This window comes from Marmota monax, unplaced genomic scaffold, assembly GCF_021218885.2.
Source record: "Marmota monax isolate L192 unplaced genomic scaffold, Marmota_monax_Labrador192_F-V1.1 WCK01_AAM20220418_F8-fsc00031, whole genome shotgun sequence".
In the NCBI taxonomy this organism is placed as follows: domain Eukaryota; kingdom Metazoa; phylum Chordata; class Mammalia; order Rodentia; family Sciuridae; genus Marmota; species Marmota monax.
Window position 1 is genome coordinate 795740 of NW_026695197.1, and position 9272 is coordinate 805011.

Consider the following 9272-nt stretch of genomic DNA (forward strand, 5'->3'; position numbering starts at 1 on the left):
AAAACAAATGAAAAGCATTAATGACCATGGAAAGTGTGGCAGAATACTAGAAATAAAAGCATGCAGTGTGTGAAAACTGAATTAGGGCTTCTGTTTCTGGAAATAAGTTGAAATAGATATTTTAAAATAGTCTCCCTGAAAATCAGCAAGAAATGACACACTATATTCAAATCCTTTCTAATGGATAATTAAATTTGCAAAAGTATAGGTAAATCATCAGGATCCAAATGTGAAAAAAAGAGGTTGAAAAAGAGTCATAAGTATGCACTGATTTGGTGGGGACTTCCTTTGGATATTTTATAAAATCATTTTTTTTAATTCTAAGAGACTGAAATATGTCCATTGTACCTAGTCAAAGTAAAATGTTGTTACTGAAGACCATTTGTGATGCCTGGACCCTCAAAGACCTCCAGGTTCTGTAGCAATGCATTAGAGAACATGGTTTTTGACAGAAGCAGCCTCTTACCTTAAAAAAATTCCACAAATAGGTCCAGGTGTAGTATCACACACCTGTAGTCCCAGCCACTTGGGAAGCTGAAGCAGGAAGATTGCAATTTCAAAGCCAGCCTTAGCAGTTTAGTAAGGCTTTAAGCAAATTGGCAAGACCCTGTCTCAAAATTAAAAAAAAAAATGGCTGGGGATATGACTCAGTGGGTAAGCATTCGTGGGTTCTATCCCCAGTGTCAAAAGAGAAAAAAAAAATCCACAAATAAAGCCTTCTGAACACAAATATGCAAAATGAAAATTTTTAGAAAATATTATGTTAAAACACCATGAATAAGAAAAAGCAGAAAAACTATCAAAATATTATTTCTCAGTAATTAAAGTCTCAGTAATATTAATACAATCCTGAGGTGTAAATTTGTCAAAGCTATAAAGAATGAAACAAAGGAAAATTATGATACAGGAGTACGAAATTTATCAACTTGATTTTTAAATAATGAATTAGAAATTTAAAAGTAAATTATATAAAATTGTTGAAATTTGGGAAACATGTGAAAAGGTTAAACACATTGACCATTGAATTAATGAATAGAAATAGAGCTTGAAGGACCACTGTGTGTTTGCACCAACTTAACAGAAGTCAATGAATCATCTAAGTCACATTCTAAAAAGCATAAAGCCTTAATGTGTATTGCCTCCTTCTCTATATCTTACAAAGGTTTTAGTGAAACACTTCTTTTAAATTTTACAACTTTGTTTCAGGCTACTTTCTAGATTGAAATGATGTATATGGTATAGGGAAGTCATGTGAAAAACAATGATATCTGATTTTCAATTTAGACTATAGTACAGCCACTTAAATTTGCCTGAAGGAGGTAGAAAAAGAATTATAGAATAGCTAACTTTGAGATAAAACATGAAATATGAGTGAAATGTGTCAAACTGCTAAGGGACTTTAAGACAATCTGCATAAAAAGCAGATGAGAGTCTGGAGAAGCAGCCTCCACCTTCAACAGAAAACATCTGAAAAACATTTAAAAACTGCGCCATGTTAAAGGTAACTAAGCATTAACCTACATCAAATTCAAATCAGCTTCTGACTAGATTAATTGATTCCTCCCATATCCATGCCTAATAGTAAAATGGGACATTTCCAAACATATGATTTGTCTATCTCAATTGCTATTAAGCAATACCACTTAAAAATGTGTGATGCATATAAGAAAAAAAAGAAAAACATTGAAACAGTTAAGAAACAAACCAATTGACAGAGTGAGACTTAAATATGTTACAGAGGTTGGAACTATCTGATAAGAAACAAAAAATGACTTATTAATATATTAAATGTGTTCATGAAAAAGGTAGACACCATGTAAAAGCAGATAGGTGATTTTAGCCAAGTGATAAAAATCATTAAAATTGAAAGAAGTGCTAAAAGTAATCACACAGGCACACACACATTCACCCTATGTAACTGAGAGGCAAGCTCTCAGTCGGCTTAACACAGCCAAGCAAAGTATCAGTAAACTTGATAGAGAAATACAAGATTATAATTGGAGACTTCAACACTCTTTTCTCAGCAATTAATAAACAAAGTAGTAACAAAGTCAACAGGAAAAAAAGACTTGAAAAAATCTATGAACAGACTTTATCTAAATTCAGAATACACAGTTTTGAATGCACATAGAACATTCTCCAAGATGAACTATACAATCCATGATAAAGCAAAATCTAAACTTTGTTGTTCTATGTATAGAAAAGCAAGGTAAATATAGTAGAAAGTAATGCATTACATATCTCAAAATAAAAGAGACACTAGGTCAATGTTTAAGCACAGAGAAGTGTTGGTTATAAAGGGGATAAATACAGTTGTACATTTAAATACTGAGTATCTATTCCTAACACATGCTATGCAAAATGTCAACTTACACTCTTTAGAAAGTTAAAATAAAATGCCTAAGTGGATAAATTAAACAAAGTTTAAATTTAAAAAAAAAATAGAACCGATTAATTTAGAAGGGAATGATAAAATTTTCAGGTGTTAGATGTGCTAATTGCCCTGAGTGATCATTAACCTATATTAGTGAATTGAAACATCATATTATACCTCCTGAATGTTTGCAAATGTTAGGTATCAATCAAAAAATAAACAAGTTTAAAATCTTAAAACAATAGAAACCATAAAAGAGTGCCCTAGAATAATAACAATCAAAAAATAATAACAACACAAAGAGGTGGAAATTCCAAAATGTTTTAAAATTAAACAATAAATTTCATAGTAATACATAAATCAAAGAAAAGATAAGGGGATATTATTAAAAAACTGAATGAAAATGAAAATATAACCATATCAAAAATTTTGATATGTAGACAAAAAAGTGATTACAGGGATATTTATAGCAATAAATGTTCATATTATAAAAGAAGAGTCTCAAATAGGAATTCTAACCTTTAACAATCTGATTGAAGAAAATAAAAGCATAAATCAAAGGCACAGAAAACAGTAAAACAATACAGTACATCAATGTAACCAAAGTTGTTCTCTTGAAAAAAATCAATAGGTATTCCTTTAGCCATGCTGACTACTAAATAAGAGAGAAGACATAAACTATCAACAAAAATGAAAGGAAGGACATCATTATAACCCAGTAGACCTCAAAAGGATGAGACAAGAAAATTATGAAAATCTCAATACCATTAACAGGACAACTTAAATGGACCTTACATCTATTCCTATTCCTTTAATGACACAACCAGTTAAAACTCACTCAGAAAGAAACTAATGAATTGAATCATTCTACTTTTGTGGGAGAAATTTAAGTAGTAGTTTAAAACTTTTCAATAAAGAAATTACCAGTGCAGATGATTCATTGGTGAATTTTAATATTTATGGAAGAAAACTGTGTGTAATGTATTCAGGGACTATCTTACTATTTGACTACTATTATGTAATTCCAAAATAGTGTTAAAAAAATAAAAAGAAGAAATAAGATATTCCTAAAAAGGACCCATTGGATTTTGTAACTGGAAGCATATTGATGACTTAAGCCATTGAAATTTCAACAAAATTTGAGTCTTTCAATTTTAATCTTCTTCTTCAGAATTTTCTTCCAAGGATAATTGTAGCTTTTAAAAACTACTTATAAATGTATAGTGATTAAGAGAATGAGAAATCATCACTGAAATAGACAAATAGATCAGTAGAGCAGAGAAGAATAGAGCCACACTTCTGTTTATTATTTTTCCCTCAAATCTGACAGCTTAATTCATTGGAGAAAAGTAAGAGCTTTTCCAATAACATTACTGTAACAACTGGATATCTGAATGAAAAAGTAAGGCTTCTGAATCTAAACTTACACCATATGCAATTATTAAATCAAATTGAAATAGTCCTCAAGTGAAAACTAAAATAATATGACTTTATAAAATGACAGATTTTCTTCAGTGCTTTTGGATCAGGAAAGATATCATAAATAAGTAGCATGGCCATCAAGCAAACACAATAAGGAAAGAAAAGTCTCTTTACTTAACCATTGGGGAAGTCATATTCACATAGGAAATAGAGTGCTAACATGATATCCACTATATTTCCATAGAAATACCTAGGGAATTACTTAGGAAATAAAAGTGCTATATTTATCTTAATAATAAAATATGCACTTTAATTGAAAAAATGAGATGTTATAAAAATATAACATTGTGAAGAACTATGAAATACTGATGAGAGAAATTCAAGAAGTTGCATATAAATGGGTAGACATCCCATGTTCATGAATAAATAGAATTAACACTATAAAATGTTCACACTGAAGTGCTGTGCAAGTTCAACACAATTTCTATCAAAATTCCACTTATTTTTCATAGAAAAAAAAAGACTCTAAAATTTATATGGAACCACAAAAGATTCTGAATGGCTAAACAATCTTGAAAATAGAAAATTTAAAGGTAAAATGCTCTCCACCTGCAAATTAAGCTGTCAACGGCAGTAATTAAAACAGTATGGTACTGACATGGAAACAAATGCAGTGATCAATTGAATGAAATATAAAACTTAAAAATCAATTCAAACAAATGACATCAACTAAATTTTGACAAGATCACCAAGAAAACACAATGGAGAAGGAAGAATTTCTTCAAAAAATGGTTGAATAAATGATATCTACATGCAGAAGAATCAAACCAGACACTTATCCTATGATATCCACAAGAAAACTACTCAAAATGAAATTGATAATTTAAACATAGCACCTGAAGTCATATAATAAAGCATAAAGGAAAGCTTCCTTGATATTGACTTTAGTAGGCTTTTTTTTTCTAATACTCCTAAAGTTTAGGCAACAAAAGCAAAAACAGAGAAGTAGGACTACATCAAACCAAAAAGCTTTTGCACAGAAAAAAAATCAAAGAATGAAAGGCAGTCTATGTATGAATTGGTAGGAGACATGTGCAAACTATGTATTCAATAAGGCATTAATATACAAAATTATAAGAGAAATATACAATAATTTAAGAGCAAAAAAGTAAGTAACCCAGTTAAAAACCTTGCACAGGACCTTCATAAGCTCTTTGTCAAAGGAGACATACAAATGGCCAAAATGTATACAAAAAGATGCTCAATATTATAAATCATCAAGGGAAGGCAAATCAGCACCAAAATAAGCTACCACCTCAGATCTCTTTAGATGGCCATTACTCAAAAAATAAGCTAATAAGTATTGGTGAGGGCATAGAGAAAAGGAATCCTTGTATACTGTTGGTGAAAGTGTAAATTGGCTCAGATACTATGGAAAACAGTACAGTGGTTCTTCTAATAATTCACAATGGAACCATTAAATGATCCAGATTATATAATCCCATTTCTGGATACACACCTAGCAGAAATAAAAATGGTATGTCATAGATATATGTGAGCTCCCATGTCAATTGTAGCCTCATTCAAGTAACTGAGATGTGGAAGTATCCTAAGTTGGTGGATAATTTTTTAAAGAAATTGTGGTAATATTTAAATGGAATATTATTTCTCCCTAAAAAGAAAGCAAAGCTACAGTTTATGGCAAAATAGATGAACTTATAGGACATTATGGTAACTGAAATAAACCAAAGGGAGGGGAAGCATTACATGATCTCACTTATATGTGGAAAAACAAAAAAAGAAATTAAATATATAGAAATAGACAGTAGAACAATCATTACAGAAGAGGGAGGAAATGGGGGAGAAGTAGGTCAAAGGGTACAAACTTGTGGTTGTGCAGGATGAAGTCTAGAGAGCTATTGTATGGGCTGGAGCTAATAACATATTATAGTATACTGAAAATTTGCTGAGAGAGTAGAATTTAAGTGTTCTTACCACACACAAAATTAGATAAACATAGAATGTATAGATAGGCTTATTTCTTTAGCTTAGTATTAATTCACTAAGTATATGTATTTCAAAACAGCAGGTTGTACAGCCTTAAATAAATAAATTTGTAAAAGAAAGTTAAAGTCAAGCCAGATTATGGAAAATACTCTTTATAAATGCAGTTATCACACTTGTGTCAAGAATAGAAAAAGAAATCATTGGCCTAAAAGAGAAATAATAAAATAATCCCATTTAAAATGAGTGTAGTCTTGAAAATAAATTCTGTATAAGAAAATATACAAGTGACCAAGAAGTACATTGAAACACTCTTTAAATCATTAGTCATCAAGCAAATTCAAATTAAAGCTACAATGAGACATGACTACATGGAAAACACTAGATGATGATGGCCATGTGAAGCAACTCATAATTTTCTATAGAGGTTTACAATGGTAGAGTCACTTCTGAAAATGACTTGAGAACTAATATTAAACGTAGACATGCACCTTCCCCTATACTTCAGAAATTCCATTTCTTTCAATACTGAAACTCCTGAGATGAATTAAAAAAATTAAAAAAGAAAAACTTATAATGGTATTTTCACAGCATTTGAAAACAGCTCTAATGTGTAGCAACAAAACAATGAATGATTGAATATGATATGTCATAAAGCAGAATGCTACATAGGAATGGTGAAGGCTAAAGCTAGATTCATTGGGTTGAGAAATGAACGGGAGCACATGCAAACATTGTGTAAATTTTATCTTTCACAAAATTCAGTGTCAGTGGGACATTGTTGTTTCCTAGGGGGCATTTTGGAAGTATTTCTGCATGGGTGATTTTACAATAGTTGTAAGTACTTCTGATATTTAGTAGAGAAGTGAGTAAGGGAAGCTAGATCTGAGGACAGTACTCCATAACAAAGATGTGTTCCTATATCATGGCCACCTTCTGAAATATCCACTGGATAATCATATATTTTTTTTAAAAAAATTGAAAAGTAGGTCTAGGAGTGCTTTTTTTGTTGTTGTTGGGTTTGTTTTGGTCTCACACCAACACCATCAATGTATAATAAAAATCTCTTTACATGGTTTTATATATATATATATATATATATCACTATAATTTGGGGGAAAGCAAACTTTATGAAAATCAACAGAAGATTTACTTTGTTTACCAAGAGGTATTTGCTATTTCAGAAAACTACACCAATAGAAAAACTGGTGTTAGGACCACCAATGCAGCACATGTGTATCAGCTTGCTTTTATAGCTAGTTCATGAAAGAGTCTTCTCCATACAATCATAAGTACCTTATCATTTCTTTGTGTTTTCTATGTAGTTCCACCCAAGCATTTTCAAACTGAAATGTCTATTATTTAATTAAATTTCTTATTTATATTACATTTAGGGCTTTCTGTTGATTTTTAAAGATATATTTTAGGTAGTTTATTGTCTATGCTTTTCACATTTCATTTCCAGAGAGAAATTCGAGTGTTAAAATACTTGTAATAAAAGGAAGGTGTGAAGTCTGCTCCTTTCTGCTATCACTGTTTTAGAAACTTGTGAAAAAGAAAGTGATAGTAATTAAAGGTAAATTTTTAAATAATCTTAATTTAATGTTCAAACTGGAAAGTTGAGACAATCTCAAATATATTTCTAGAGATAGGAAAAGGTAGCCATAGAAAAGATGGAAAGGTACATATGGACAATGTGAGCGGCTCTAACACCATGGGATTAAACCAGATGTTAGAAATATGGTTAATCCTTCATATCTATCAGATATGCCTAATAATACATCAGAGCCTTAGCATATATTTCTGAGCAATTTGCTGCCAATTTATATTACAACTTTTTCCCCATTTGAATCTAATCTCCCTAAAGAAACATGGGCTTTAATCACATACCTTGCCAATCACTCTTTACGTTGTTGACACCTGTTATATGCTTTTATATTTTACTATCTCTTTGAATATAGAGACTTATAGGTGATGAATACAGAATGGTGTTGAGACAGAGAAAGGCCTGAAGGGGATAGAAATCACAGCAACCTTCCTGTCCATGCAGCTGTCTTCTCTTTATTTCTATCCCTGACTTTGAAACTTCAGACCATGAGACAATGGATGAGAGTGAGAACCCAGCAGAACATAATGGATGACTTGACTTTAAACTTTGAGAAAACGTCAGGCGTTAAAGAACAGTTGTACCTTGTGGGATAAATTGCTTTGGCAGTAGAGGGCAAGTACTTCATGTGCCTGATCAGCTAGTTACTACGCCTTGTGATACAGTCTTAGCATGCCTTGATTCTTCTGTAAACCAAGGCTTTAGAGCTCATCACACTTGTATCCTAATGGTAACAGCAGGAAGCTCTTCTTATCTCTGGTTTGCAGGTGAGGAAACCAAGTGGGAAGTTATGTGACTTGGGTCAGATCAGTCCATAAATCAACAGGTAGAAAACAAACATTGGATCACCGAAGTTTTAATCGTACAGCCCAAAAGACACATCACCAAATCATGCAGAAATATAATAATTGAAGAGAAATATCCCTGAATTTATTCTTCTAGATGTGTTCAATTGAAGTCAGGTTAAATGAATAGCAGACACTATAGAAACTTATATCTTGAATATTTATATCATAATATTAAAGAAATGGAATGCAATATTTCGGAAGCACCTTCTCAATTTTGTGCAAGTTATTCTTGATGTACTACTGAAATTTTTAAGAAAATGTGAATTCCATTTCTAAATCTAACACTAAATCATCTGATGTCACTTTAATCATTTTAATTATTTAGCTTTCATCGGTGAATGGATATATGTAGAGAGATACAGTGAATATATATATACACATACATATATGTGCCGATGCATTTTAAACATTGTTTAGAGTGTATTTTACAAGAATTACTCATGAGTAGTTATGTATCACCTATTATCACCATGATTTTTAAAGGTAGAACAAAAGACAAGGCAGTTAAACATTCCCAGGAAAATAAACCACAACTTTCTATGACAAGATGATGTTCAGTATTTTACTGAGTCTATTAGATATCCATTCATATTGTAAGACTTAAAAGTTTTAAACTATGGAAATTGTCATTAACTCCATTCATTGTTAGGTTGGCACATGCCTGTAACCCCAGCAGGCAAAGGTAGGAGGGTTGCAAGGTCCAAGCCAGCCTCAGTAACTTAACAAGACCCTAGGCATCTTAGTGAGACCCTGTCTCAAAATAAAAAATAGAAGGGATTTAGGATGTGGCATATTGGTAAAGCATTCCAGGGTTCAATCCTCAGTACCAAAAAAAAAGTTGTCATCCTTCTCATCAGCAATATTATTATTATTATTATTATTATTATTATTATTCTTTATTGGTTTTATTTTTAAAATACACGACAGCAGAATGCATCACAATTCTTATCACACATGTAGAACAATTTTTCATATCTCTGTATATAAAGTATGTTCACACCAATTCATGTCTTCATAC